An 8292-nucleotide genomic window follows, 5' to 3' on the forward strand; every position below is an offset into this window, starting at 1 on the left:
CACAGGTTATGGTTCAGGATGTGGACTCACCTCCCTGCATTACAATCTCTGCGCATGAACTGGAGGTTGTCCATGACTTTGTGTACCTTGGCTCAACGATCTCCGACACTCTTTCTCTCGATACTGAGCTAAACAAATGCATCAGTAAAGCAGCTACCACGTTTTCCAGACTCACAAAGAGAGTCTGGTCCAACAAGAAGCTGACGGAACATACCAAGATCCAGGTCTACAGAGCTTGCGTCCTGAGTACACTTCTGTACTGTAGCGAGTCATGGACTCTTCAATCACAACAGGAGAGGAAACTGAACGCTTTCCACATGCGCTGCCTCCGATGCATCCTCGGCATCACCTGGCAGGACAAAGTTCCAAACAACACAGTCCCGGAACAAGATGGAATCCCTAGCATGTATGCACTGCTGAAACAGAGACGCCTGCGTTGGCTCGGTCATGTTGTGAGAATGGATGATGGCCGGATCCCAAAGGATCTCCTCTATGGAGAACTCGTGCAAGGAAAGCGCCCTACAGGTAGACCACAGCTGCAATACAAGGACATCGGCAAGAGGGATCTGAAGGCCTTAGGAGTGGACCTCAACAGGTGGGAAACCGTGGCCTCTGAGCAGCCCGCTTGGAGGCAGGCTGTGCAGCATGGCCTTTCCCAGTTTGAAGAGACACTTGGCCAGCAGTCTGAGGCAAAGAGGCAAAGAAGGAAGGCCCATAGCCAGGGAGACAGACCAGGGACAGACTGCACTTGCTCCCGGTGTGGAAGGGATTGTCACTCCCGAATCGGCCTTTTCAGCCACACTAGACGCTGTTCCAGAACCACCATTCAGAGCGCGATACCATAGTCTTTCGAGACTGAAGGTTGCCAACAGAAGAGAGGTGAGGGGGATGGTGGCCAGAAACAGGGCCTTTTCGGTAGTGGCACCTGCATTATGAAATTCTCTCCCCTTTGAACTGAGGACAGCCTCCTTGCTATTAACCTTCTGGTGGGGCCTGAAGACTTTTTTTTATTTAGGAAAGCCTTTGAGACCTTTTAATGACTGCCTTTACTAATCAATGTGTTTACTGTTTTTAGTGCTGACTGCTATGTACGTATTTTATATTGTTTGTTTTTAATTGTTTTTATAATGTTTTTATCTGTATTTTATGTTGTATTTTAACTGATTGTTAACCATTTTAATTTAAAATTGTTAACTGATTGTCAGCCTCCTTGGGTGCCCTTTGGGGAGAAAGATAATAAATAAACAAACAAACAAACAAACAAATAAATAAATAAATAAATAAGGCCAAGTATTTGATGGTGTTTTTACCACTAATTACCTAATTACCTGCCCCACATCCACAGCAGCCCCAATGGGTTTGCAGCTGCTTTGCAGCCCCAATCCATAATGTGTGATGAAGGTGGGAGGGAGACTACACATCCGTACGCTGGCCTCCCTCATTTTTAGTGTTGCATTTTTTTTCCTAGGTCAGATTTTATAGTTAAATTAATGTTCTCTGATGTGTTTGCCACTTTGGGGGTAGTGTAGAAAGCAGGATTTAACTAAATTGAATATTATGTTTAGTACATACAGCTAGTATGTCTCTGGTCTAACTAACTTTGGAAGTTCTTACATACTCGTTGTTGAGCAAAGCCAAAACTACCTTCCAGCAACACAGCCAGCATTGTGGTATCAGGGAGTGTGTGAGCAGCTGTTTATGGTGTCCATGACATCACTGGAAACAAGCCACGCAGTTCCCCTCCCCATGCCCTGAGAAGGTTTATACATTTTTCCTAAGTGCTGTGAAACAATGGCGCAGCGAGAGGGGGTGCAAAGCACGAAGTTTTGCAGGAAGCATCACTGCAGTGTGTAAGTGGCCTCTCACCCTACCCTTCAGAGCCATTTCAGGCTGCAAGACCAAAACAGAGGCAACACCGCAGGCTTCTTGTAAAACTTAGTGCTTTGCACGCCCTGTAGCTCTGCCAGTGCTGTGAAATATGTGTTTGCATATCCATTTGTCCATGCAAATGCATGTGAGCCATGAGACATGACAATCCACTGCACTACCCATGATCAAGGACTAGGCATACAGTCAAATGATGACTAGTTTATTAAAAATCCAAAAGTAAAAGAATTAAACAAAATTGGAAGGGAAGAGGTGGTAGAAAAAGTATATGCAGGCTGATGAAAAATGCCTGAGCCCGGCTGGACAGATGCAAGGGGGAAAGCATGATCAGATGGATATGTTGTTGGCATCCTTCAGTCTCGGAAGACTATGGTGTCATGCTCTGAATGGTGGTTCTGGAACAGAGTGTCCTCTCCAGTGCGCGAAGCCTGGGTAAAGTAGGTATGGAGGATAGGCTGTTACCCATGCAGCAAATCCCCCCTCTCCACGTCGCTGAAATGGTCCAGTGGAAAGGCAGAGGCCAATACGGTTGGTTCCAGCGGCGTCGCAGGAGTTGCCAGAACGTGACTGTGTTCAGCCATGAACTGCCTCAGGGACTCCGGCTCCGGATTTTGCCTCGAGGTTGACTCCTGAAGCCTTTTCCATAACTGGATGTAGCCACAAGGCAGTGGAGGTTTGGGATCAGAGTTTTCCTTCTCTCAGATGAGCTGCCTTCCCAGGCTGACAAGTCCCATCTACCCGGTGGCTGTTTAGTCGCCTCTTACGACAAGTACTGCCAAACTGAGGGCCTATTCTTATCCCCAGCCCCCAGGGGTATCAGATGGATACCATAACTCATAACCCCCAGCTCGTGGAGCAAGGTAGCGGAAACACCCAATGCACAGCAAAAGCAGTGACATTTGCAAACTGGCTTAGAGTGAACAAGAGCACACATGACAACATTCATTCTTCATTGCATCTAGCTGGAAATACCCTTCCTATTTCCTGCTGCTCACACTGTCCCAGAAATCCCAGTTCCTGCATTTACTGGAGAGTGAGTGGGTCTGCCTTCCCCAAGCCAACATGAAATTTCAGGTAAACCAGGAAGAAACCCACAGGAGCATCCCTGCACTTGAACTTCAGTAACCTCGACTGATGATGCCTTATTTGGATTGGAGGAATGGAACACATATGGCCACTTCATCCCATCCTTTTCCCTAGACCAGGGGTGCCCAAACCCCGGCCCTGGGGCCACTTGTGGCCCTCAAGGCCACTCAATGCGACCCTCAGGGAGCCCCCAGTCTCCAATGAGCCTCTGGCCCTCCGGAGATTTGTTGGAGCCCGCACTGGCCCAACGCAACTGCTCTCAGAGTGAGGGTGACAGTTTGACCTCTCGCGTGAGCTGTGGATGAGGGCTCCCTCCACTGCTTGCTGTTTCATGTCTGTGATGCAGTAGCGGTAGCAAAGAAAAGGCCAGCCTTGCTTTGTGCAAGGCCTTGTACAGGCCTTGAGCTATTGCAAGACCTTCATTCATTCATATAAGTTCATCTTTAATATATTCACTTATGTAAACATATGTAAATTTATTCAAATTTTAAATGTAAATTAATTCTTTTTTCCCCTGGCCCCCAACATGGTGTCAGAGAGCTGATGTGGCCCTCCTGCCAAAAACTTTGGACACCCCTGCCCTAGACACTCAGGTTTGGCTGCCCAATTGGTAGGCACATGCAAATCGTGGTAGGAGGCCTGGCTACTTCAGACATGGAGAAGGACCTGAATCCAGAGGAACACACGGCTGTGAGAAATGGCATTTCTAAGGAAGGATAAAGGCTGCTGCAGGAGCAGGTCCTCAGAGTTTTTAGACTGCTCCCCAGAAGTACAAGAGGGCAGGTGATAATGTACTTTATTGGGTCCGTGACATGGTGAAGGGATTCAACTGTGCCTGCAGAAGGTCAAGTCCCTGTCAGCATCTCTAGGAAGGGCTGAGGAAAGCCCTGTCTAAGACCCCAGAGAGGCTCTGCTGCCACTCACTGCCAATAATGTCGAGGTGGCCGATGGCCTGGCTCAGCAGAAGACAATTTCCTGGGCTATCCTGCCATGGATTTAGATTAGGGAGCCTTTGAGTCCCTCCGAACTCCATGGACTCCCTGCATGGCTACTCGTCAGGTAAAACACCAACAGGGAGCATCGCAAAGCCCTTCAGAGAGTGAATTAGGAGCAGTTCCAAAATGACAGAATGTTTCTACCTTCCTTCCTGCTACCACAATACTCTCTGTCCCATTGTCCATCTGTCCATCCCTTGGATTCCGAATCCTGCGGAAACAAATCTGTGTCAGATGAGAGCAAACAATTTGAGCCCACTGCCTTTGTTTGCCTTCTCATTACATCAAGAACCAATGTTGCACCAAAAATGTCCTCGGATGCCACCTCTACACAGCACTTGGCACAGAGTGTGACCTGCCCAGCCTGTACTGCTTTCATGTGTGAGGGAGCTACTATGCCAGCTTGGTTAGATTGGCCTGCTAGCCAGGAGGAGGAAAGAGCTCTGTAAGACAGGCCAGTTGACTCTGGATCAGAGCCCGGGCTTGTGGCATTTGAGGAGAGTCCTCCTTTTATATCTAAATTTTGCCTTCCTCAGCCTGCCAGCCCTCCTGCCTTGTGTGGCAGCAATAGGACAGAGTCGAGTGAGTGCTCCCCTTCATCTCAGCCCACAAAGGTAATTGCCTGTCTGGCTCCAGGCCCCGGGAACGTGTGCCTCGGCTGGTTCTTGGAAAGGCCTTGTCCAGTCCTGGCAAATTGCAGTGGAACAAATCCTGTTTGGTTGGAATGCACCACTTTAAAGAAAGATGAAGGTGGCAGATCCCTCACAGCTATTTAATACACTTTGACTTGGGGAGAAAATGCTGACCCTTGGAGAAAAAGTCACACTGTCTGGATGGGGCTGATAGCCCGAGCCAACGGCACAAATACCGGCCCCTGAAAACAGACCACAAGCAGGTAGAGAAACGTGCATGCTGCAAGGAGGGGCCGTGGTGGACCACTCCTGTTGGAATTGATTGCCTCTTGTCTTCTCCCATCTCTGATGCAAGAAACCTGAACAGCACTTGGAATGAAAATCCGCTTGGATCAATTACATTTGGACAGGAGCCATGATGTTAACCCTTTCTGACGAGGGAAGCAAAGTGCTTGGCTCGAAATCACAGCTGGCCACCACCCCTGACTTTTCTTGTTCAGCTAAATCCTGGTGCTATTTTAAGGGAACGCTTGTTGGCTCGGTTTGGTGGGAGGCTCTGTTTGTTGTGGAGGTTCCAGAGGATGCAGCCCTGAGCCCTGCCAACTCACCCACCTTGAGAAGGAAAGTTTTAGATTGTAGATTCATGTTCATTTTAAATCATTTATTACAAAGCAATGTAAAATACAAAAGCCAACAGAACAAGAATTACAGTACAGTAGAACCTCCAAAGTTGACCACCTCTCTATATTGACTACCTCCTTAGGTTGACCTAATTTTCACAGTATAGACAGTCACTGCATATAAACTATGGAAGACCAACCTCTCTATATTGACCACCTCCGTAAGTTGTATCTTCACCACTTCGACCACTGCGCAGAGTATTAATTTACCCTTCCTAAGTTGCCCACTGAATGCTAACAAGGAAGCAAGACCACAGTTAGCAACATCAAAAAACGTAAAGATGAGTACTTTTGAGAGATACAGCAAGGAAAACAGAGGCCTACAGCGGAGAAGAAAGAAAACTTTGCTTGATGAAGTAAATGAAGCTACTTTATGCTGGTTCAAACAAATGAGGGCAGTGAACGCCAGAATCTCAGGGCCAATGATCCAAGAAATTGCTAAGAAGTTTGTGCAGGAATTCGGGGTGGAAGATTTCCAAGCATCAAGTGGTTGGCTTGAAAAATTTAAACTGCGGCACAAGATCTCCCGGAAAGTCTTGTGTGATGAGTCAAATGAAGTTCCGGCAGAAGTTGTTGAAGAATTCATTACTAAGCTCCCAGACTTTGCAAGAGGCTTCAAAGATGATGACATTTTTAGTGCTGATGAGGGCAGACTCTTTTTCAGAGCAATGCCTGATAGAAGCTCGTCATGAAAGGTGACAAGTGTAAGAGCGGAACCTTCAACGAACCTGATCCGGAAACAATATTCCAAGCAATATTGTCTGAAGTACAGCCCAGCAGAGAAGTGAACGACACACCCGGGGAAGAAGAAAGTGGGGACGACATGGACACAGAGATTCCAAAGGAAGGGGAGGTTGGGCATCTGATAAAACAGTTGAAGTCATATGCCGTGAATAAATGCCCAGGCAAGTTGAATGGGATAGCCAGCATTGATAGTGCATTATCTTCTTATCTTTACACAACAAAGAAGAAGCAAACCAGGATTGATTCTTTCTTAAAAAAAGAATAATAATTCACATACAGTATATGTATGCATGTAATTCTGAATGCATTTTTTCTATATCTTCACTGTATATATTTAGGTATGATATCTGTAATAAAGACTCTAAAAATATTATAAGTACAGTATTACATATTTTTCCATATGTTGACCACCTCCCTATGTTGACCAATTCCTCCAGTCCTTGGGTGGTCAACTTAAAGAGGTTCTACTGTATTTTAAAATTAATCTGAAATATACTTAGCCTTGATGCTGAAGAGTCTTATCCTTAATGGAGAAACTGGGGTTTAAGACTCATCTTCCTGGCTGATCTAATTCCTGGCCCAGCCCATGGCCTTTGGTAGTGCAAAGGCCCTTTCGGAGGATGAAAACTGGAATGCTGTTGTGTGCTTCTAGGCCATGGGAGCAAATGGCCAGAGGTCTGGCTCATGTGTGTGACATGTGTGACAGCAACTGTTACCCTGCACATGCCCAATCTTGTCTGATCTCGGAAGCTAAGCAGGGTCAGGCCTGGTTAGTACTTGGATGGGAGACCGCCTGGGAATACCAGGTGCTGTAGGCTTATACCATAGTCTTTCGAGACTGAAGGTTGCCAACCAACCATTTGGCACATGTACCAGTGGATCCCAGAGGCTGTGCTGGTGACAGTAAGTTTGGTGGCAGGGCTGCATAATCCCAGAGTTGCATAATTCTACAATCTCCACACTCAGTTGCAGAAATACAGAATTCACAATCTGGAGAAATGTCACTGTCATCTCAAAAACACAAAGCCCCCTTCCTTTGTGACTTTGAATCATATCGTAAGATGGGGTTTCTGGGATTAAATTTAGAATCTCTGGTTATTCTGGGCAGAAGCAAGCCTCCACCCTGGGGCTCCCATGGGTGCTGGGGCTCCCATGGTGTCCACTATCATGTTGGTGTGGTTGCTTGCTGCTTGCAGCGGCACCCACCTGGTGGCCCTCAATGGCACATTTTGTTTGGCAACAACTGTAAAGCACGCTGCACCACCAGAATGCATGTGACGGTGATGCAGCAGCCCAACAGGATTGGGCCATTCTTCTTGGTCCTTCAGCTTAACTGGTGTGCAGAGAGCATCTAGTAGCAAACCAGCATCTTCTCCCAAATGCCAAAGGCATCTTGGATTTGGATAGCTCCGTTTCCCATGTGTGTGGCTTCCCTCAGCTATTAGTTTGTCTTCAAACCACATGCAATTATGGACCGCAAGCCCAGTCAAGAAAGCTCCTCCATTAGCCTGCAGAAGTCCAGGGGAAACCAGAGTCATCCAGCCACAAAACCACAGTGAGCTCCAGCCCCAGTGATGGGGCTCCCACTGATTTTAGCCTGTGAAAGAGGCACTTACTTACCAACCACATCGTTCACAGTGCTCAAACCCCTCAATTAATAAATAGCTCAGGGCACCGTTTATCTTTCCTTCCCAATACATCTGCCCACAGACTAAGCCTGGTTCTTGAGAGGAATCATCTCCACTCAATAGCAGAGCATGTGCTTTCTGCACCACAATCCAGTGCTTCGTTGCCAGAGTCATCCAGTGTCCCTGCTGAGATCTTCAGGACCTGCTGAAAGTTGGGGGCGGGGGGGGGAGCAGAGAGATCACTGGTCTGGCTTTGCTCAGGCCACTCCTGTATAGCCCAGCTACCAAGGCAGCTGCAGCACATGTATTGGGAATATGACAAAAGCTTCAAAGTCAAGTGGAAGGTTCTTTTTTCAAGAGAGCAGACATTTGGGAAGGGGCTTGCAGTTCTCCCCCTCCAAAGCAGGCCTCTGCAACCCCAGCCCCTCTCCAGGCAGGCCTCGTGACTGCAGCTCTCAAGCGCCTGTCATATGCGCCAGCAGCATAGCCAGAGGAGGGGCAGATGGTAAGCAGAGCAGGTGCCGCAACGTGCCACGGAAGCAATCCCTCCCACTTGCTGTCGGAGCCATTTGGGGCAGCGATGGCAACATGGAGGCACTCACAACTACGGGTTGCCACCACAGTCCTGAATGGCTCCAAC

The 8292-nt window shown here is 47.7% G+C and overlaps 1 pseudogene; it reads left to right on the forward strand.

Moving 5' to 3' along the window:
- The first annotated feature begins 6725 nt into the window (after positions 1-6725).
- LOC136649898 (5S ribosomal RNA) lies at positions 6726-6842 on the forward strand (annotated as a pseudogene).
- Positions 6843-8292: the final 1450 nt, after the last annotated feature.

This window comes from Tiliqua scincoides, chromosome 4 (assembly GCF_035046505.1).
Source record: "Tiliqua scincoides isolate rTilSci1 chromosome 4, rTilSci1.hap2, whole genome shotgun sequence".
NCBI classification, from domain to species: domain Eukaryota; kingdom Metazoa; phylum Chordata; class Lepidosauria; order Squamata; family Scincidae; genus Tiliqua; species Tiliqua scincoides.